Raw genomic sequence first — 6,000 nt, 5'->3', positions numbered from 1 at the left:
AAATTGGTTTGATTTAATAAATAAAAGAACCCGTATCAATTAGATCTATTTACAGGTACCAAGCATCAAATGAAGAATATAAAAATATGCATAAATATAAAAAGAATTGGGTGAAAAAAAATTATGACCACAAAACTGACTTTGAAAACAAGGATAAAATATTGAGAGTGAAATAAATAGAGATGAGGAGGGCAGATAAGTGAAAGCAGAGATTGGAGAGAGAAATAACACTAGGGATGAGAGGGGTCATATAAGTGGGACCCATACACTTTTTTTCAATAAAATATCACCCTCACATGCCAAGCAATACTTATGCCTCATCCACCATAATTTATTTTATTACTTCATCAGTAATATGGATTATGGTTTTGCTTTGGTATATATCTGCAAGCTCCTTTTCTCTTTTAGCTTAAGGATCAGAGATATATCTTGTAGCTTATAACTCATGTTTAAAATCAAATAATCTACTTCCCTTTTGGCAAATGACCTTTATTCTAATCTACTAACAAACATAAAAAGCTACAGTATATAACAGAAGTGAAAAGCACTTGTTGCTATTCAAATGCTATGGCACCTTTTTCTGCATTGGATCTGTGACATTCCAAGATATCCCCCTTGTTTGAATGACCAATATTCCAAATTTAACATCAATTGTGAAGAAAGGAAACTTAACTCCTTCCCTTTTTGGTGTCATAACTTTTGCTGGGGAAGGAATTGAGTTTAACACAAGGATTTACACTACGAATGTAATCGAACTGACTATATAGCAAGTCATTACTTCATTTTTCAGGTTACCAGATAACAAGTTTGCTACGAAGAGTTATCTATTGTTGCATATCATCATAACCTAATTTCACAAAAAATGTATACACTACAAGTGCACAAAACCTAAACTCCAAACTTAACATAATCCAGTCATTTCGTAGATTATGGTTGCCACTGGATTATAAGTGTGAGATTGAACCGGTTGGTGTACATATGAACCTTATTATGAAGAGCAGCCACATCAAGGAATAGTAACAGTGACAACTGAATAAATCTAAATTGAGTCGTAGGAGGATCCTTACAAAAGATTTTCTTTTTGTTAATCAGCAACAATATACCATTTCCATGGACAACAGAAAACTCAGAAAAATCCCTGACAATGGTGTGTAATAGGTTAGTTCATCTGTACAAGCAGATGATCACGTCTGTTTTGTATGTCACTCAAAACACCCCTTAGAATATCCAATCCTTCAGCTGAGATGCTCCTCCTCCTCTGGGTTCTTGGTATTTCAATTGGCGGGGTGGATCACGAGAGATGCAAACTACAAGAAAGGTTAGATTATCACAAGTGTTACGCTTTAGAGCCTCTCTAACAAGCTCCCTCGAGCATCTCTCGGGATCATTATGCAACATGAGCTCTTTCCTCACGATAGTTACCGCGTACTGCCTACTCATGACATCCCATAAGCCATCACAACCCATTATCAAGAACTCATCCTCTTCGGACAGGACCACTTCTTCCAACTCTGGCTTCGAGCTTAAGGGTCCCTTTGAACTTTTGGGACCCTTTATGTGCCAGTCACCAAGAGCTCGTGCAACCGAGAGTTGGCCATTGAGATAACCGTCATAGATGACTCCCCTAGTTTCTCAATTCTTAATTTTTTAGAAGTTGTGTTTGGTTTGTGGTCTTTTGATAATTCAATCGCTCTTCCTCATTTTCCTAGCATAGTTCGAGAGTCCCCAGCATTAGCAATAAGCATGGTCTTGTGGATCGCCACAGCATAAACAAAGAAATGAATGTAAGTTACCTATTGTGACAAATGAAAAAGGATAAGGGGGATAGATAAAGAATTCATCAACGCATAACTAAGTTATGTATGTTCCTATCTGGCTTTGTAAATAGATACAATAACAACAACAACATACCAGTGTAATCCCACAAGTGAGGTCTGGGGAGGGTAGAGTGTACGCAGACCTTACCCTTACCTTCGAAGGTAGGGAGGTTGTTTCTGAAAGACCCTCGGCTCAAAGAAAGCATGACAAAAAAGTTAGACAAGGATTGCATAAAATAAAGAAGCCATGAAAAAATAGTATAGATAAGCGCCATGAAAAAATAGTATAGATAAGCGCCATGAAGAAAAGTAACAGTAAATGCAGCAAACTGTTGCTCCCAAACGCACACGCAATTATACGTGGTCGTACAAGTAATATAGACTATTAAGTCCAGATATCGATCCCACAGAGACTTAGATTCTACTGTTAAGCTAATTCAAATACGGATGAAACTATTCAAGAAAGTGAAAATCAAGATGTTTATTGTACTAAACTAAAACTGAAAAGTAAACAATTTGTGATGGGTGTTTTTGTGACTGGGAATATCTTGATAAAGATTGTAAGAATTATCAGATGAGAGAAAGATCTAGGGTCATGGCTTTCGACAATCCAGTTGATCTTCGGACAATTCCACCTATTTTATTTCCTGGTTTACTAGTTGACGGGTTAATTATACTTTATGATATTCTCTCGAACTACTCACAAGCTGTAGATGTTACTATAACGCCTATATCTCTATGGTCATCAGAGGTAACAAGAACGCATTTATTTCTCCGTATTCAACTAAGTAGGGCTAAATGGTATATCTCTATCCTCAGTAGCAAAACGATTAAATCGAAGAAACTCTATTTATTCTTATTACGTACGTGAATTCCCTTTCTCAAGTCCAATTCGCGCACCACAGATAGTGTCTAACTATTGGCCAGATAATCAAACAATTAAGATCAAGAATAAATAAGCAATCCAAAATATGGAAAATCAATAGATAATAATTGTCATCAAACCAACTTTCAAGTCTTTCGCCACAACCCTAGAATTAAGAAGTTTAGCTACTCATAATTCGATCATAGACAAAAGAATTCATGAATAATCTAGGGTTGAAAAAGATGAAAAATAAAATAAACCTAGAGAGAGAAAATAGAACGGTGGCTTACAAGTCTTTGAATAATCTCAGCACACCGTTTTCAGCTAATAAAACGTCTATATATAGTCTAGGGTAAAAACAAAAAATAAGTAAACCTAATCCTAGTCGAACCGGGAAAGCTTGCGCAGAACCCCGCTTTCCTTCCGCGATGCGGATGGATAGCGCAATGTTCGAGGCCCTCGCTTTCCTTCCGCGATGCGGAAGGAAAGCCTGATGGTAATGCCTGGAGCTGTTTTGGTCCGCTTTCTTCACGCGATGCCGAAGAAAAGCGGACCCTTCAGTCGAATTATTTTCCTTTTAGTTCATCCTTTGTGGTCTTCGACTCGTCACCTCGTCTAATCGTCATATGCTCCAAAATCAATCACTTTAAGCCCAGTTTTCCATCGTTTGTCATCATCGTACCTATACACATGAAATATAACGACATAAGTTCAAATACGACGATTGCATCATAGATTAAGCGATAAAAGTCATAAGAATAGGATGTAAAATGACACAAAACATGATATTTGTGCCAAATATCACCACCCCCACTTAGACTTTGCTCGCCCTCGAGCAAACTCAAACCAACACTAAACTACACTTCTAGCCTAACTCATTCAAACAGGTCTGCAACGGGATTCGGCTAGTATGGCTATCTCAAAAGAAAGATTTCAAAACCAAAACAATGAGCCGAGTTGCGAAAGCCATGCCAAAGATTTAAAACTTTCAATGTTTAGCACCAAGGACCACCTTCTTAAAAAAAAACACTTCACTTTTAAAACCAATTGACCCAACGACACCACTTTAAAACATGTAAGCAACCTTATGATCAAGAAATCAACACTTCACCACTCTATTGCTAATTATGTGCCCTCACCAAAATAAAGTAGTCCATATCTCTCAAGAATATCACACATGTTTAAATCAATGGACATAAAATCAATAAGTACGCTCACTCTCACAAAGAATATCACATGTAAAGTACGACATACCATAGGCTTGCCCGTAGTGTAACCACTCCACTAATACAAGTAAGACGAACCTAGAATCAAGTAGGACTTCGAGGGTTGTAATGTAGGCTAAGGGACGGGTAGGAGTTATTTGGATAATAGTGACTATCCTCCCTAAGCACTTTAATACATCTACTTCTATCATTCTTGCACAATTTCTTCATTAGCCCTTATTCAACACCGACCAACCTTTAAATTTCTCCCAATTCACCCATTTTCTTTATTTAAGCACCACTCTTTTTAAGAAAAAGTCGCACAAGTTAGATGGGAACTTTTTCGCTACATTTTTTTTTTCGTTTTCAGATTTCTTTCTTTTCTGTTTTTTTTCCTTTCAATTCCCACTAACAAGTGAATTAGTTCTTTTCATTCGGTGCTCCCATTGTCTTCCTAGATTACAATTAACAACCATTTCCCCTCTTTATTTCACATCCCAACTCCCATTATACATGTAAATGATTAAAGTGCTAATAGAGTATTTGGATCAAAAATTAAGTTTTATAGAACGAAGGAGTAAAGGCTAATTAACTGCTATCAAAGAAAAGGCTAAAGGCTCAAAAGGGTTAACTAGGGTGCTATTTACAAGTTGGTAGGATAACGTTTTAGGCTTTTTTAGTGACTAATCAAAGAAACGCCTCTATCATTTTCTAGGCTCAACCGAACTTCATTTCGCTTTGTGAACACACAGGGCAAGTTCTAGATGTCAATACCAAACATGGATACAAATGCAAAACCTTACACACACATGGCACACAATCAACGCAAGAGGGATCCGGTTGTCCCTCGAATCAAACAACAATGAAAATCAACAATGCCAAGTGGGTCATACGAGTCAAATAACGACTATTTTGCAAGTGCTTTCAAGAAAAGTGATACAATTTTCAAGGCATGCTTTCACAAAGGGGAAAAATTCAAGATCACTCATATGCCAATACTTCACCTAACCCGTGCACCTAGCATTTGAATACACCTATCCTAAGGACTAATTTTCCCTCAAGCAGGTTGTCATCCACCCGTCATCAGGAAAAGCCCTTTCTATGACTAAAAAAAAAAAAAAATCTACCTACTCCCGGTTCAAAGGGCCCCTCTTGGGAAAGAACCGAGGCCATAAGAAAACCAAAGGGGGTGGATGATGAATGCCTAATAATGAGGGACTTAAGAAGTTATCAAAGAAAAATAAGGAAAATAAAATCTTTTTGAACTATTTTTTTTTTTCAACTTTTTTTTTCGACACTAAGACGCAAAACTATTAAAAAAAAATAAATCCTAAGGCATACTAATCATCATCCGCAACCTCAAAACATGTTGTTACAAACCAGGGACGAATTTTTCCACCCCACACTTAAAATTATGCAATGCCCTCAATGCATATATATTTAAAAAAAAAAAAAAACAAAGCGTAAGAAATACTCCCTGGGGCCCACTAAGGCCTAGCTAGCAACATGCTCTCATCATCAAGGGGCGAATGACTCCACACTTAAAACTCTGGCATGCTCCTCAGCTTTCAACTTTAGGTACTCAGACTCCCCCTAATCGTCGTGGCACGACATGAATCAACTTTTTCCTCCACCTCGAACTTATAAATTTCACCCCTAATTTTGCATCCAATTTTCTATCACGCTTCTGGGGCGGTGGTGTGAAAATAAAGGAACCAATCAATAGATATCGTTTCTTGAACTTCTTGGCCCTTAAGTGAGGAATGTCGCTTTGTCTTTTCGGTGTGGCAAATTTCAGGATGTAAGACTCTTGTTCCTTATCTATACACTTCCTCATCGGCGTGGAAGGCTCGATTTCCATGTCGCCAACCACGCATAATGTAGAAAAATGTTTAGAACGAGGACCAACCCGCCGTAACTCTAAAACTGCATTGTTTCTGACATCCTCACTTTTGTATACCTCCTCAACAATGACATTATCAACAAAGATCTGATCAAATGGTTGGAATTCCTCTATCTGCTCCACATGCTGGCCACTATCCAAGGTAATATGTAGTTGGGCATCAGACGCCTCGACCTTTTTATTCATTTGTGCCTGCAAGCCATGGATATC

The 6,000-nt window shown here is 37.7% G+C and overlaps 1 pseudogene; it reads right to left on the bottom strand.

Moving 5' to 3' along the window:
• Nucleotides 1-707: 707 nt before the first annotated feature.
• On the bottom strand, nt 708-2,093 carry LOC132047968 (probable protein phosphatase 2C 47; annotated as a pseudogene).
• Nucleotides 2,094-6,000: the final 3,907 nt, after the last annotated feature.

This window comes from Lycium ferocissimum, chromosome 2 (assembly GCF_029784015.1).
Source record: "Lycium ferocissimum isolate CSIRO_LF1 chromosome 2, AGI_CSIRO_Lferr_CH_V1, whole genome shotgun sequence".
Lineage (NCBI taxonomy): Eukaryota > Viridiplantae > Streptophyta > Magnoliopsida > Solanales > Solanaceae > Lycium > Lycium ferocissimum.
The sequence above is the reverse complement of the archived record's forward strand: the minus strand, read 5'-3'. Positions and strand labels throughout refer to the sequence as shown.